The sequence below is a fragment of the Oreochromis niloticus genome, linkage group LG7 (assembly GCF_001858045.2).
Source record: "Oreochromis niloticus isolate F11D_XX linkage group LG7, O_niloticus_UMD_NMBU, whole genome shotgun sequence".
In the NCBI taxonomy this organism is placed as follows: domain Eukaryota; kingdom Metazoa; phylum Chordata; class Actinopteri; order Cichliformes; family Cichlidae; genus Oreochromis; species Oreochromis niloticus.
In genome coordinates this window covers 58,318,265-58,335,618 of record NC_031972.2, presented here as the reverse complement: position 1 = coordinate 58,335,618, position 17,354 = coordinate 58,318,265, and positions in this window count along the sequence as shown.

The window sequence follows — 17,354 nt, the reverse complement described above, 5'->3', positions numbered from 1 at the left end:
ATGCCCACTCCTCCTTTTCGGTGGCCCTAATCGTCTTGTGTAGTGATGGCTTTCTTAGAACTGCCAGGAGGGATCAACAGCAGTAACGGCATGAACATGTTAAGTTGTTAATTTTCATCTAATTTTCCAAATTAGACAAATAATCAGACGTGGCAAAATACAGGCATTCTGTACTTAAGTAGAAGTACAGATATTAGTGTTGAAAAATACTCCAGTCAAAGCTGAAGTACTGATTCAACTTCAAAGTAGAGGCTCTGGAATCTAAGAAAATAAAAAAGCAGCCCTACTAGAACCTGTCATGGACATTCTATTGCCTCTCTCTTCTTCCCCATTCTGGCCAAAAGACTGACAGAACATTTAGTTTTTCTCTGGTTTCTTACATACACACACTCACTTATGTACTTATCATACACACAGATATTGCATACATACTGACATGCTGAAGGCCATGCATATCATCAACTTTACTGAAGTAAAACACAGAACATGATCCTAAGATCATGTGTGGTCTCCTTGACTTGACTCAGTGTCCTGGTCTTCAGTGGCTTGTGCACCTTGAAAGCCACACCCTCTAAAAATAAGTGCTGGATAAAGTGTAAAGTGCACCATCTTTAAATTATGGACAGAAATGACACTATATCTCACATATTGCTGTGAAGCACAAAACTACGAGCTGCCCTCAAGTTCACTTCACATTGGAAAGCCATTTATAAACCTGTCAGTACACAAACCAACTTCAGTCTGACTTTCATTACAACTGTTATTTAGGGTTCTCTCAGTTCTACGCCATCTAGAAAAAATAAGCTGAGGATCAGCCCTTCTGTTAAAAGCATGAACTCAGAAAGGAAACATCACCAGTCTATATTTGCAGTGTCCTCTAGGCACTTCCCGCTGTACCCTAGGGCAAGGGAGTGTGAAGTAGAGCTTAGCCGCACTGCAGTGATGTGTGTTTGAGTGAGGCCTGATCCATCTGTGGAACTGGTACATGGCTTGGTTGGTGATTAGTATTTGGATGTGTAAACCCAGAAACACAATGCTGTGAACAACCTTCAGGGTCGTTATATATTTACAATATAGATTATTCCTATGAGCTCGAGAGAGAAGTAATATTGAATTCACTCATGACATATCTTGAACCTGATCTCAGACCCTTCAAACTCTAGAAACAGCCTAATTTTGAAGACAATTAAATTCCACCAGTGGATACAAACGTGTCTGCTGGGCTGACCTCTGACACACTCAATGATCCCACTCCACAACCCACACCTTTTGTGAAGCGCTATCTGTTATTGCTCAATTTATTTTAGAAGGTGGATCAAGACCCCATTACCACCCTCACTTTGTGCTTCCCGACCTTTTTTTATTAGCAGCATAATGGCACAGATACATTATCAGAGTTAATCAGAGCCAAATGAAGAAAAGTAGTGGAGTGAGACTGTGGGAATGCACCTTCTCCCCCCAACTCATACCCTACCCTCTCCACTGCTGTCAGGGCTCTGTTAACATTTTCCAACTTTCTCTCTTTTTTTTTTTCTACTACTATTTTTTTTTTAAATTTGTACCCCTATCCCACCCACCTACCATTTATTTTCCTTCTCTCCATTTGAATCCAAATGCTATGCTATCTCCGTCCTCCCACACATCTTTTCTTTGTGCCTCTTCTCTCTTTTACTCTCTCTCCTCAACATCTTTACCTCTTCTCTTCCTCGGGGATTGCCTGTTTGATATTCTGCTTGTGTGGTGGACCAGCAGGATGGATTAGAGCATGGACAGGCCCCACAAACCACCCTGATCTACAGGACAGCTTTTCAATCACTTCTCCAATGCTGTTCCACCTATATAAATATACCTACAGGGAGAGAGCAAGAGAAGTAAAAAGAAAAAAAAGACATGAAAATAATAGAGAAGGATAAAAACAAACAGGAAAGGACAAATGTAGAATTTTATGAAGTACTACTGTTGCTGTGCAAACAGGGTGAAATATGTCAGAACCTTAGAGGCACATTTCTACTTCAGCATATAAAAAGTGTGCCAGCACTGCACACACAAGTCAGAAAAATGGAGAACAATGGCTCATTTGCACCTATAATGGCTTGGAGCCGTTTCTCATTCACAGTGGTTGGCATGCATACATGTTCCTTCAGCTTTATTGGAAGGTTCAACTTTGTTTTTCCTCTCCATGTTTGTTTATACTTTGTTGTACCTTGATACTTGTGGGCTTTCGCATATAAATGAAAATTGCAAATGCTTTATTTTATTGGATCAATAGGGTGATCTTCCAAGGCTGAAATTAGTAGCCATTATAAAAAGGTTACAATTGAGAGTGTTTAGACTATTGCACTCTCCTTGGGCACTCGGAGAGTATTGATCCATTTCAACTCATCAACCTGTTTTGTTGCAAAAATGACACTTGAACAGTAATCGCTTTCAGAGGGTGAGATAATAAGATGGTGTGTAATTGTTGCGGCTTAACAAAATCACTAATGACGGATGCTGTCAAATGCCAAGTTTGTAATCTGTGTATAATCAGAGAGAACTTCAGAGGAACCAAGTTGTTTGTTATAATATATCAAAACACATGTTTTCTAATATCTATAGCAACATTTTAAGACTTTAAGCTTAAACTTTAAAGTGTATACAAAATGCTTGTCGTGAGCTAAGTCTAATCATAGAATGGTTTATTCATAGTCATTTATTTTTATAACTGTTAACAATTAAATAAAAAAGGTTATGTGCAAGGACAAGTGCAATTTCTATTTAAGTTTGCATGCAGTCTGTGCAATCTAGAGCTTATTCTATAGAATAAGCCTGGAATAATTATTCATTATTCATCCCATACCTTTGACAGCTAGGCCTGTCATACAGCATGACAAAAATGACTCAGTAAGTAGAGTGGTAACCTAAGGAACCAACTGCTTTGCCCACATGATTGATAGATACTAAAAAGCTTGCCATGGCATTTTTGCATTAGTAATGTTTAGATAAAGAAATATGACTCTTGCCTTTGGTAGCATGTGTTTACACCTGTATCGCCTACATGTGATACATTACCATATTACCAGTATTATTACAATTTCAGATGCTGAATTACTGTTTATAACTTCAAGTAGAAAAGAAAAACTGATCTCCACATACATACTGTATTCAGCTTGGTATGCACCTGATGCACATGCATCACATTCCAGCTCTAGTAGTATTTTGGACAGAAGTCACGTCAAGTTGCACAGAACAGATGATGAGGGCAGGAGGTCGGATACAGGAGTTGCATAAAGATTCTGAGCAATTTTCAAAAAATAGAGCCCTTAAAGACTAAACACTCACACGTGTGAAACACTCCTGGTATGATTTGAAGCACAGCAAAAGATGGAAAAATATTTTGTGAAAGATGCAAAGCCACTGGTGTAGTACATAGGTTGCGTCACCAAATGATTTAGGACCAGGTTATACAGGACTTAAGACTGGTTAGTAACCCCCAGCAATCACTGGTCAGGAGGGACAAACAGTTGGCAAGGGGTTGCTGACAGTTGCTGGGTGAAACTGGTTGTAAAGAGGTGAAAGGTCCTTTACCAAAACATCCTTGTAATTTCTTTGGTCCGTAGTAGGTTGCTACAGTTGACTGTTGGCATGGAAAGCGTTGGCTTGTCTGCAAACATGTATCAACTGCTCAAAAAAGGGGTGGTGAAACTGTGAAAAGTGCAAAAGGAAATTGTTCACCTTCAAAATTGCACATTTTTATACCTGCTGGCTGAAGTGGAAGGTGTAGTGTAACTTTTACTTTAAAGGTGAAGGAAGTCAAACCTTTTTATGGAACTCAGCAACCAGTCAGGTGGTTCTCGACTGGTTTCTAGGCCCCTGTGACCAGGGCTTTAGTTATATTAGTTTTATTATGATGTTTGGTACTTTTACATTCATTTTACACACATTCATCATATTGCATTTTGTGTGATACATCACTTTTGTGATTTCTGATATGCGAAAGCTCATATTTATATTTTTTCCCATTCGCACTGCAGAGCTATTGAAAGTTTTGATATCTTGGAGTGATGTCGCAGTGGCATATATGAACACTAGTATACATTATGCTTCATGATGTCAGACAAATTATCGCATGTAAGTGTTTTTAAGCTAAATTATTATTAATGATAATAAAGGTATAACAAAGTATGTATTCCTCTTTAAATAAGGTCAAATTGCTGACCAGGAAGTGGAAAACAGATGTGGATATGTAAATTGGTTTGAGGTCTAGATTAGTTTTGTCATGTGCATCATGTCATAAAAATATCAACTGGAATGACATGAGCATTTGGCGAGGATTTGACTTGTGCTCGGTGATAGACTGCCGACCCTCCAGGGCTTTTACAACCTCTTGTCCCACCTCTGCTAAATTAAGCTACAGCCCTTACCCTGACAAGGATTTTGCATTCAAATCTGACATAGTGTCATTAACACCACAGCATTTGTCACTTCACTGTAAACATAAGCACAAAAATGGATATTTCCTTAAAATCCATCAAATGTAATTTTATTACTTCTTGTCCATCAGATTTGATGAGATATTCAGCAGCTACTTGTGCTGTCATACATCTTAAACAGCCTACATATTAGATTGTGCTATTTCAAAACACATATTTATACTTGAGTGCTTGGCTTCACAGAAAGTAAATAATATACATTAAATTTCTCAACAGGATAATGAAGTCGCTTTCCCTCTCACCATTTACCACTCATCTCCCTCCCATTACTGTCATCAGACCGTTGTTTCCTGGCTTTGATAATGCATGAACATGTCCTGTGCAGAACAGAGTCAGTGAGTGATATGGAGAGCTGCAGCCCTCCCTCCAGTGTCAGTCACTGATTGATGTTCAAAAATGGTCCAAAAACCTATGACCACCTTGCCTCGTAGCCAGAGGCATCTTACCCCCCTTAATGAAAGTGAAATTTGAAGCAATATGAAATTAGTGCTGAACCTGAGCACTGACTGGATTGAAGAAAGGATGCAGTAGTACTGGAGTGTTTAGCATAGTACAAGGCTCATAATTTGCTAATAACCTTAATCAGAGACTCAGTGTGACATCACTGTGAAACATCACTAGAGGCCTACCCAAAGGCAAACTACCAAGGCGATGCGCCGTCCACACTTCTGTTCTGGAGATTCCTCAACCCCCTAAGTCAGCTCATCACTAAGAACAGATACAGACTCATATTCATGAGTGGAGTGGCCATCACCCATCTCCTGTACATGGATGGCATCAAACTGTGCCACATGTGAGAAAGACCTTAACTCACTGATGTTACTAACCACGATCTATAGTTGGATGTATCAAGATGAGGATGTGAGGATGTTATTGCACATCTGATTATGAATTACCAAGGTGCAAAGCATAATGATGTTCTTCAGTTATTGTTTATTAGTAAATACTTTAAGCTTTACTTGATATAAAAATCAAAATTATATAATCATAAATGCGTTTGTGCCATGCCCACTAGGGCATTTGTTCTCTCTGTTTCACTTTATAGTTGACCTTCATGTGGAAACAGAGATCCATTTGTGTTTCCTTTGTGGTTGAGATAACAAAAAGTATGTTATGGATAAATGAAATGCCCATGTCAACAATGCTATTTTTAAATGGGTGGTCGTTTCGATTAAAATGTCATTGCCTCTGTTCATTTTCTCTGATGTTTCTGTTGAACTTTACACACTTGACTTGGTCTGTCCATGAAATATGAATTATCTTCACTGGCTTCACAAGACCTTGTATATCTACATGTACATGTGACTGCTCACACAAATATGCTTGGCAGAACACCAGAAATGGCTCCCCCCCCCCCTTCTATGAGAAATGTGTGAGAAATGTGTGCCTTAATGATTTGAAAAGAACTCCTCTTTCTGAGCTTATCAAGCACACAAAAGTTTTACAGAATTCACCAGTTCCAAATGATTACTTGCAATTGTCGCTTTTTGTTGAGCACAATACACAAAGTCTGTTATTTAGCCTCAGCACATAACTGTGAAAAATAGAAATTAAAAATAGGGCTCCATCTATTGATGGAATAAATGGAAAGTCACTTAGAAGATGATGAGAATGCTGGTGCATCCCCTGAGAAGATTCCTGGAACAAATGGCTGCGGCAGATATGGGCTAAGAACTCTTCTTGAGATTGACACAGGTAAGTGGTAATGCGAAAGCAGGGCTGCCGTGTCAATTAAGGTGCATTGAGGACTCCTGTCTGTCTGTGAGAAGCTCATTAACACCAAGGTCAGTTTCATCAAGCCCCCAAGCTGTCATTATTCTCATATTACCAGCAAGGTGGGAAATAAAAAGGTGTATTGGGCATGTTTTGTAAACCAAAGAACTGCATGCAAATTCTGTGTTATTGATGCAAATGCATACAGTACATATAAAGATGTAAACAACATTGCAATTCAAACCGCTGCTCCCTCTTACACATGTCTAGACACACACAAACCCTTAGTCATGCACCAAATGTGTATATTTTTAAAGCTGTTTCTCAAGCGAGCTTTTGGATATTAAGAGCAGGTAGCAGGTGCTTGTTGAAATGAATATTACACAAATATTTATGCAAAGCTATTTTATCAGTGATTGCAGATGGTCCTGCTAGTTTAAGTGGCTGAATAACAATCTATATCTCTGGAAAACATTTACTCAAATAAATCCATGTATTATATCTTGCAAGATTCTTGCAAGTCTAAGATTGTTTTTCCTCATGATTATCAAGAAATTTAATGCCTTTCACCACAGTTTTCTATATTGTGGACCCTGAAAGAAGCTTCAACATGTGTTAATACATTAACAGCATCAATATAGTACAGAATACATTGATATCCCAAGTGTAGAAATGCAACTTAAATCTAGGAGACACAAGCAGGAGTTAGTCAAGCCTAACATTAGCCTACACATCAGCTGTGTGGAGTTAAACTGTTAATTTTCCAGGTCAAACTGAGTGGTTGGTGCACAAGCAGAGCACCTTTAAAACTGAATCATTGACTGATAAGATGACCTTTATTAGTCCCACAGGTGGGAAATTTGTTTTGTTACAGCAAAAGTGCAAAGTTATGTAGCAGAAATGAGAAAACACAGTCAACTGCTGGTTGTTTTAGCAGCCAGTTTTTCTCTATATAGTCTGACACTGGACTCTTTCTTGTCTTTCCCATGTTACTGGAAAGCACTGATGGGAAACATATAAACAACCAGACAAGGTAATTGCCACCTCTGTGCCCTAAGCCTAGCTCTCAACTAAGCTGTCAAGATCTAAAAGACAGAAAGCTTCTTGTTACTGTGCCTAGGTACATGGCAACATGTTTGCAGGAGACAGATTTTCAAAGACTGAGAGTCACCTGCCTGCATCCTTTGGTCTTTTTGCTCCTTCTCTGGATTGTCACTCAGCCTCTTTCTCTCCTCTCCTGTTAGTATTGCCTGTGTTATTCTATGGATATTCCTGAGCAGTTTGGAGGCAGCCGTTCCACTTGTTTATCCCTTTCTCTTTCAATAAGAGACTGTGGGAATAAAATTCAAACTCTAGGTGACAATACAGCCAAATCCACTCCATTCTCTACTGAGATCAGTGATGCTCTCTCTTTTTTTTAACCAAAGGTATATAGACTTTGAATAGCAAGGTTAACACAGAGTTTTGCCACTAACACAAACACCTGTGCAATTTATCTCCATAAAGCAACAATGTAAATGTTATTCTTGGTTCAATGCAAAGTCATTAGTTCTCTGTATGCTGTGATAAAACTGGAAATACAAAACTATCAAAACACAACCAGTCATGAGTTTTAAATAGAAGAACATCACCAAAAATGTCAATGCCATATGTGTGTAAATTACACAATAAAATTAAATCAAGCACTATTCAAAATTGCATTACTAAAACACATTTAGCATGTGGTTTATGGTAACAAACATAGAAGATCTTATGAAATATGTATGGTCATACGGTCAACATAGTAGCTACAAGAAACATTTTCTAAAGGTACAGAAGGTCTAAGGAGCTTGGAAAGAAAAGCGTCTGGACTTCTTTAAGTTGCTTGAAGACGTTTGACCTCTCATCCAAGAAGCTTCTTGAGTTCTAGCTGAAGAACTGAAGGACTCATCACACACTAAGACACTTGCGTCACTGACTGTGAGTGAAGAATATCCTCAATGCATTTTAATGTAATCACCTTTCCAGTGCACAAATTTCTTAAGTCATGCACTGTGACAATCTAAATGGTCCCACCATAAACAACAGCGAGCAGAAACTAATATGCAATATTAAAATATCAAAATCTGAACAGGTTAAATCTAAAAATCAGTAAATGTGCAATAGCTAAAGCTAAACTGGTACTGAAGATTGAACAGTAGCCTAGCACAACAATTGGATACCTGCATATGGCTCCATTTAAAAACCCAGAAACATATTTAAAGGTATTAAAAAGTTTCCATCAGATCGAGGTTAGTCTGCTTTTCCGTTGTAGCAAAAACCCATTAAAATTGAGGAAATTAGTATATTATACACTGAGCAAGGACTTTTGAGATACTACTTTGGCCTTTGGTCTGACAGTGCAACTATCCCTCTTCAAAAGCTCTTAGAAGCTGAGAAAAGTTCCTGTGGAAGAAAACCACTCATGCATCATTTTTCTTGAATTATCAGTGGCTAATCTTTTTTAAAGTAGCATTTTGAACACACTGAAATAACAAAGCTTGACTCATTCATTGTTCTTGTTTTAGATTTCTTAAATATTTTTTTTTGAGCTACATATAATGACCATTATATGGTCATTATATGTAGCTCAAAATAATCATAATCAAAAAATAACACACACTAATATAAATATGAGCTGACAGTTGATGTATGCCAGTTTCTCAGCTGTAAGATTTTCTTTTGTCAAATGATTTACACTTAGCGTTTTCACCTCAACTTGATAGTAGTTCGTGTTTAAAATTCCATAAACATAAATGAGCTTATTTATAAAAATATCAACCTTCATTGGTCCATGGAAAAGTCTCAAAACATATTTTGTAGATTTACTGGTACTCAGAGAAACCTCACAATGTCACTGATTGTTGAATCCGTGTTTTGTATGGAGTGTTGAATAACTAATGTGGCTATCCATGCTGAACCTGGTGCACAGAAAGTAACCAGGATTTTGGAGTGGTGAGTGGTATTCTGAGCAGAAGGAAACAATCAGCTAAGGGTGCTTCTCTCTCTGTAATCTGCACCATCAATGTGCTTTCACTTATCCACTTAACATTATCCTTATCCACTGCAGCATCTGTATGTCTATTCTTATGAGTCAGATTTGTAATAATGGTTCAAGATTGGAATATCATTTCAGATACTAGATTTGTGACTGCAGTATTTATGCCAACAAAAAGTGCATATGGTCCTAAAATCAACCATATGGGTTTGGTTGATTTTAGGACTTATTAACAATTTACAGAATTGCTTATGCTGAAATTGTTTGGTTTTTTTTATCTCTTTTTTGGAAGCCTAGATAACTAGATTGTCAATACTGTTGATAATAAGGTGGGAGACGAGAGTTTCAATGTTCCTGTGAATACCGGAGCTGGGAAACATTGACAAGAGATACCTTTTGAAGGATCATGTGTGGATAAAATCAGCCACTGGACAGCTGGGAGCTACATGAGACCAAACTGCTTTTGTATGGGGTTGTGGCAAAACGGGGACTTTCAGTTATGCTGAGAGTGGAGGGAACAAAGCAAAGGAACTGTTTCTGTGTCAGGAGGGTAGTTTAGATGCTTCTTGTAAGTAGGTGGAAACAAGGAAATAGAAAGTGCCTTTTCCCTGTATATATAAGGCTATTGTCACTGTATGTCTGCCTGCTGCTTTACTGTATCAAGGCAAACGCTCCCACAGGCAGGTCGCCTGACCTCACTGTTTATTGTTTGTGTATCACACAGTTTTGAGTGGATGTTTTCTAGTGTAACAAGATATTATTAAAGATGTTCCATGGTTAGACTCCAAGGTCTCAGCATGGACCAACCAAGGTCCATTTATTTCACCAGGACAACAATCATATTATTGTGGTTAAATAAATACAATATAGCATCTTGCTGCCAGATTACCCAACCATGACTTTATCAATTAGTCTCTCTCTCTCTCTCTCTATGTATGTATGTATGTATGTATGTATGTGTGTGTGTGTGTGTGTGTGTGTGTGTCTTTTCATTAATATATGTCTACTAGCTTTAACATAGAGTATGTCAAAGTATACAGTATATGTACAGCATATACACACATTTTACTTTTAAAGCATCAACGTAAACACGCAAGACCTAGAACTTCAAGATAAATAAGTGGGTTTATTTATAACAGTGTACATATACCAGATGCTACCGAGATCTTAGTAAGCACTTTAGGTAATTGAAGGTAAAGGAAGGGGATGCTATTGAATGAGTAAACCTAAAGTTAATCGAATAAAAGATTCAATTCATTTCAATAAATTCAAACAAATTCAAGGTGATTCAGATTATTTTCAGATCATCATCAAGCATCTGACGTGAAAGTTGTTTGGCATACGTTTGACGTAAAAGACTGACTTGGGTCAGAACCACCTCTCTGTGGGCTGAAGATTAGCAGTAATTGCAAGTACATGTCCTCAGGATGCACCAGCAGGTCTGCAGGTATCATATAGTCTTTCAGAGAGTCTGGCAGTCTTGGAAGAGAGGATGAAGCAGACTCAAGCAGAGTACAGCCATGTGACGTTGGTTTGTCAGGCTAACACAGTCTGGTGAGAAAATAGCTTTTGGCCTTTGACCTGTGGATGTTGATTTAGACTCTGAATTGATTTAGACTCAATGTTAAAGAAAATAATAATTCAGAGTCTTCAAAATAGGTGTTGTGTTTATTTTGTGGGTCAAAATAAAATCAATGCTTTATGCCAATGATCAATCAAATTAAAATCTTAAGGCTTTGTGTCATGTGGGGACAAAGGCCTGTACAAAAGTTAACTCAAGTGTAAGACTGATGTGTAGATGTGGTACAGCTAACTTAAAACAAACTTTGTTTAAATGTTTTATTCTATTCAATCATTCATCTATTCATACATACTTTAGTGTATCCATGTAGAGGCGAGAGATTGAAAGATGGACTGGTGTAGTGTTGGCAGTGATATGGTAACTGCAGTGATCTGTTGTTGTGAAGAGAGAGCTGAGTGTGAAAAAGAAGCTGTTGATTTAGCAGGTGATCTATGACACTATGAGGAATGGATGGATAGATGAATTCCATAGAAAACATGTCAATTATAAATAGTTATTTGCTTAACGAATACTTTTCAAGTGGTTTTTCATGTAACTCGTGAAAACTACTACATGAGTCACTGCACTTTAATAATTAAATTTAACCTTTTTAGCTTATAGTATGTTAAAGTAAAGGTAAATAAATAATTTTTGCAAACAGTGACTTATATGAAAGCCTTGCAAGTTTATAGATATAAAATTAACCACTTTATAGAACCAGTGTAACATTTTCTTCAGTGAATGCATTGTATCCACTTCTGGTATCCAGAGTTAAACAGATCTTGGGTGGGGGGTCCTTAGTTGTTTTCAAGTCTTGGATATGTAGACAGTTCATTGTATTTATGTAAGTATGCATGACAGCCTGTGTGGTCTTCACACCTCGTTTCTCTTCTTCTCTCTCTTTCTCCTGCTTTCTCTATATATGGGTTTCATATCTTTGTGCTCTTGTGTGGTGTAGTTCTCATCTTATCAACCTGCAGTTTGTTTAAAGACTGGCTCAACTGCAGTAGTTGCACAGTGAGACTCTTTCAGATTTTTGTTTATGCTTGCTCTGTGTATTTACCTCAACACTACCAGCCTGGATGATTCACTGCTTGCTGACCTTGTTAAATCTTATTGTCTCTGTAATAAATATACTAAACTGTACTAGTCTCCAAGTCTGCATTTGGATTTAGTTGTTTTAGTTAAATATGGATACAGTTAATGGACAGAAATGCCAGTGACCTTTGCTCCATCTAATATTATAAATGATTCAGAGAGGTCCTCGGAATGATTTTAGATTTGAAGAACTTGCTTTATTGTATTTAATGACTATATTTCATAGTAGAAAAATCTAAGCTCAAAGGATGTCTCATGAACTACATTTTGTGCAGTTTTAGCCCTTGAGTCATTTTAGATGCACTACAATCATCTTCACTCAGCAATATTTACATAATCTTCTATGTTACATGTCAGCTATGATTTTCCACCTGCATGATCAGTTATTGTAAAAACATGACAAATGCCTGTTTGTTGGTCAGTGTGTTACATATTTAAAACCTCATACAGATTTATTGTTTCTGTTACGGGTGGAACACCTGCAATTCGTAAATGTTGAAAATTTACCACACATTGCAGGGTTTTTAGTCAAGATGAATCCACAGCGTCCAAAGGTTATTGTCACTGTTGCTGCACTGATAATAGATTAATCATGAAATCGTGTTAAACACAGTCTTTGCATAATCAATGAAGTGAACTGGGGAGATTTTTTAGTGAATCCACACATTTGGTATGTACATTCACCAATCATCATTTTGAATGAGGAAATAAATTGATGTGTCAGACAACTACAGGCTCGGCTGGAAGGTAGGACTGAAAAAAAAGCTACAATGAGTATTTCCAATTAACAGTGTTGTTTACTATGACAACTGAAACTGATTTTAGATGAGGTCCTTCATATTACTGTAAATGAACTTGTTATTTATTTATTCTTTTTAATAAACCAACTTTTTGGAACAGACTCCAATGCAGATTTAAGCACAATTATTATTTTTAGTATTATTTATTAATTTTTTTAATATAAAAAAATGTATATTTCTTCCATGAGCTATTTGTTGCTGATTAGCATAAAAATTTCAGTCCAAACATGTTTGGTACAAATACATTATCATACAAGCACAGTTGCAAAAATAGACTTTTGCTTGAGGAAGGTGCATGAAGAAATGGGTTCACCAAAGCTTTGCATTTATTGGAAATAGAACAGAATCAGTGAACAGATATTTCAGTAGTGCAATTGTGCTATAATGTTACAAGATACACAGTGAGCACTTCCTTAAGGTAATTTTGTCCTTTTGCTTGTGTGAAAATCTAAAATCTAATATTCATAGTAGGTGCATGATGAGCAAGGTACACATAAGGGAATCTGGTAAAATCTCTTCTATTGGCATCAAAGTAAATTTGAAAAAGCAAGCTAAAGTAATAGCATGCTGTTACAAAACACAGAGTGGACTCTGGTTACTGTAATTATGACCATTAGAAATATTTCAAAAGAAAAACAAAACGCCTCGCCATAGAAACATGCCATGAAGAATTTATCCATTTTCCATTGTACAGTTAAATGACCCCTTTAATTTTTATTGTACACAATCTAGAGATTCAAAGCCGGTCAAGTGTTTGAGGCATCATTCTTTCTCACTTAAATTTATTGCTAATGATTTCATTATTCTGTTGTTGCCCCCTCAACAATCCCCGACTCCCGACCCCCCCTTCTCAAATCTTACCCTAGAGGCTCAGGGCTGAACACCATTTTGCCTTTAAATGGAACACTGATTGTTTTTCATGTTTATTCACAACCCACGGGTCAGCAGCCTCCTATAATCTCCTGTTTCTTCCAAGGACAATTTGGGGGATATCATGAATAAAAATGATCTTAATAATAATGCAGTGAAAGGACCCATGGCAACTATGAATACCATTAGAGTCTGATCAGAGGCCGTTAGTGTCACATTTATATGGCTAGAGCGAGTATAGGGCCTGCGTGAGTGACTCCAGAGGCTGGCTGTTTACACTCTTTTTTTTCATTGGTTCTCTCATATAGTTTGTCATCCTAACAGTACTGTATATCAAGGTGGCCTTTCTATGATCACTAGAGGCATTGTTATGTATATTTGTTTGAGCGAAAGTATGCATTTTACTTTTCCAGTTTATCTCAGATTGATAATATTGAAACAGAAATATAAGAGAAAGTCATTGTGTCTTTGAAAAAAGTATCTTTGCTGTGAAGCAAGCTGCATGGAGCAGTAAGAGCAATTTGCCTCCCTCCAATACCCTTGACCTAGATGGTAAAACTTCCAGGGGAGTAGAGAATTAAAAGTGAGAGAAAAATACAATTATGTGCAGCAAAAAAACACGTTAGGTGATCAAATATAGTATTTCCCTTGAACTGTAGGGTAAGGGGATGACTGTTCCCACAATATTAACATAAAGAACAGGAAGGACTACATACCAAGGGGTATGTTCCACCTGCAGAATCTCATAGGAAAGAACGGGCTACTACAAAGGTTGTTAGGACCTACGAATTACACCAACTGTGACTTAGTGTCTCAATTCAGATATTCTGGCTGGGTGAAGTTGAGATGGGAGCTATTAATAGTCAAGGGTTGCAGTTTAACAATGCCCATGGTTGGTCTCTGTTAGTTTTGTATATAATTAATCCTGAGGACAAGGCCACTCTGTCCCAACACCCTTGTCATATTCAGCCACTTCTTTTTCATACCTGTTTCTACTCTCCCAAGTTCTATATATTTATTCTCTTCTCCTGACTTTGAGGTCTGTGTTTTAATAAATCAAGGTGCAATGTGCAAGCCACAGCCAACTGCGCTATGGCAATGGGGTGAGATGAGAAAGAATTCATTATCATACATTATGTGTCATACATTATGGGTGTGTTAGGCGTTGTAACAATCATGGCCAATCTCAGTTGTTTCTTTGATCCCTTTAGAAGCTGCAGCAACCCAGTATAATGTATTAACAATAAAGGTAATAGAGCAGAAAGTCCGGGAAACTTCACTCAGAAAAAAAATTCACAATAAAGCCATTGTGGAAATTCACATTTTGAACTTAGTATGTGGTAAAATAGGCAAGAAAAAACAGAGCTGTTTTCCTAGCCCAAGTTTAGTGCTAATCTTAGAACTTCATTGCTGCTAACTAATGCTATGACAGGTCAGTTCTTCTGAGAGGGGGTGTTGCCATATTGTGGGAGTGAAACATTACACCCTGGCAGTCTAGGCAAATGGAAGATGGTTTGAAACATGTTCTAAGCTGGTGCTTCACACGTTTAAAACATAGTTAAACCTTTCAGCAGGATAATGGGCCCTGCCTGACAAACCAAAAATGGTTCAGGAATGGTTTGAGATGATGAGATGAGATAGCCTTTATTTGTCAGTTGCAGCTGACCACAACCGAGATGACAAACCTTGCCGACCATACATACAATACACAAACATCACATTGGGGAGACAGGTCAGGCTAGGTAGCAACCATAACAATGAGTTTGAGGCGTTCCCTTGGCCTCCATATACCCTAGATCTCAATCAGATTGATTATCTTAGTAATGTGGCAGGCAAACAACACAGCAAAATCTCCAGTGTTAAATTAACACTACAGAGTGTCTATATGTGTCCACACTGTTGAGTGTTAAATGAACACTTTTGACAGTGTTGTATTTTTAAAAGTAACCTAGTCAGTTTTCAAGATTTACAATGACTAACACAGAGCAGTGCTGATTTTCTAACACTGGAATATTTCTAACATTTTGAGTTTTCACACCTTGGCTCATGTGATTAGAGGATCACCAGGGGGTCCTTTGTCCCTCTTTGGGGGGATACTCCCACTGGGTTTAAATCTGGGGCTCTCGGCCATTTGACCTTAGAACTGAAGAAGCTTCTCGGATGAGAGGTGAAACGTCTTCAAGCAACTTAAAGAAGTCCAGACGCTTTTCTTTGCAAACTCCTTTGATTACGATGACCTGGATGACTGAGAACCTTCACAGACAACATTTTGAGTTATTTTCCAGTGTTCAGAAAATCAGCACTGCTCAGTTTTATTCATTGTAAATCTTGAAAACTGACTAGGTTACTTTTAAAAATACAACACTGTCAAAAGTGTTCATTTAACACTCAACAGTGTGGACACATATAGACACTCTGTAGTGTTAATTTAACACTGGAGATTTTGCTGTGAAGTCCTATTGATGGAGGCCCCACCTTGCAACTGAAAGGATCTGCTGCTAAAATCACAGAACACTTTTAAGGGATTCCATACCTTCATGGGCCAGGACTGCTTTGGCAGTAAAGGGTGACCAACACAATATTAAACAAATGGTCATATTGGCCTGATCAGTGTATCTCATTGGGTAGAGGAGGTGACCAGTATGCTGAAAAGCAATAGGCCCAGTTTTAGTTCCACTGATGTCTGCCCCTCCGTTCCTGTCCCCTCTACTATCCTGTCATAAAAATAACAATTGCCAAAAATAAATATTAAAAATAAATAAATAATCAAGATAGTGAATGTATTTGAGTGCTAACCAGCTTTGTAAGGTCCTAGAAGTTAGTCCTCTAACCAGCCCCAGCTAGCTTTCTGACTGACACATCTATATCTCATAAGCTCATCACCTACCTGAATATTTTAGATCCAGTTCTGTCATTCACTTCTCACCAGATTATTAAAACTAATGAACTGGTAACACATTCAGCCTCTTTTTCCTTATTTGTTGTTTAAACTGTATTACTTTCTTCTTGTCTCCCTGATTCAGATCCTCTTTAGTGTGTCAGACAATGTTCCTACTGGTGTCTCTGAGTTGTCTGGAAAGACTCCTTTGAATTCAATAAACATATCCAGGAGAGGACTCAACCTACCTGCCAGCTCTATGTGGAATAAAATCCCCAGCCAACCAATAACTCTGTACAACCCACTTCAGTAACTCACCTTTGCTCCGGTCATTGTCAGCATTGCAGCCAGTTCAGCTCTATATAGTACATTAAGAAAAGTTCTTAATAAATTGATTATGCCTTCAACACTAAATTAAAAATAATTTGAAATAAGTCATGCCGACAAAAGACAATGTTGCAGATTCTTAAAAAGTCTTTAAAAAAACCCTCTTGAGTCTTGTTCCCAGGAAGGCTCATAGATTTATGGTGAACAGGAATGACATCACATGTCCTGAACTGATTTAGACAGAGGTAGGCGGCTCTAAAAATTTATATTATACAGTAGCAACATGTGAGAATTTCTCTGACATATAATTGAATTTCATCTGTGAGTTAACATAGCTTTTCTTACATTACAAAGAAAAGCCAGGTGATAAAAAGGTTTTTCACATCGGCTATTAAGAAAATACAGTCTAATTAAGGGAAATCTCATCCAAGCCTCTGGGGTATCTGGCTTAACCCTAAAGTGAGATACACACAAAGCCTAGTTTGTGGATTAAACTGTCTGGTTAAACAATCTGCCTTCATTATTAAGTAATTAGCTACATGTAATTGCTGCCTGACACCTAGGATTACATCGTATTTGTACAATTAGAGCTGTGTTTGATAAGCTATAAATGTATACA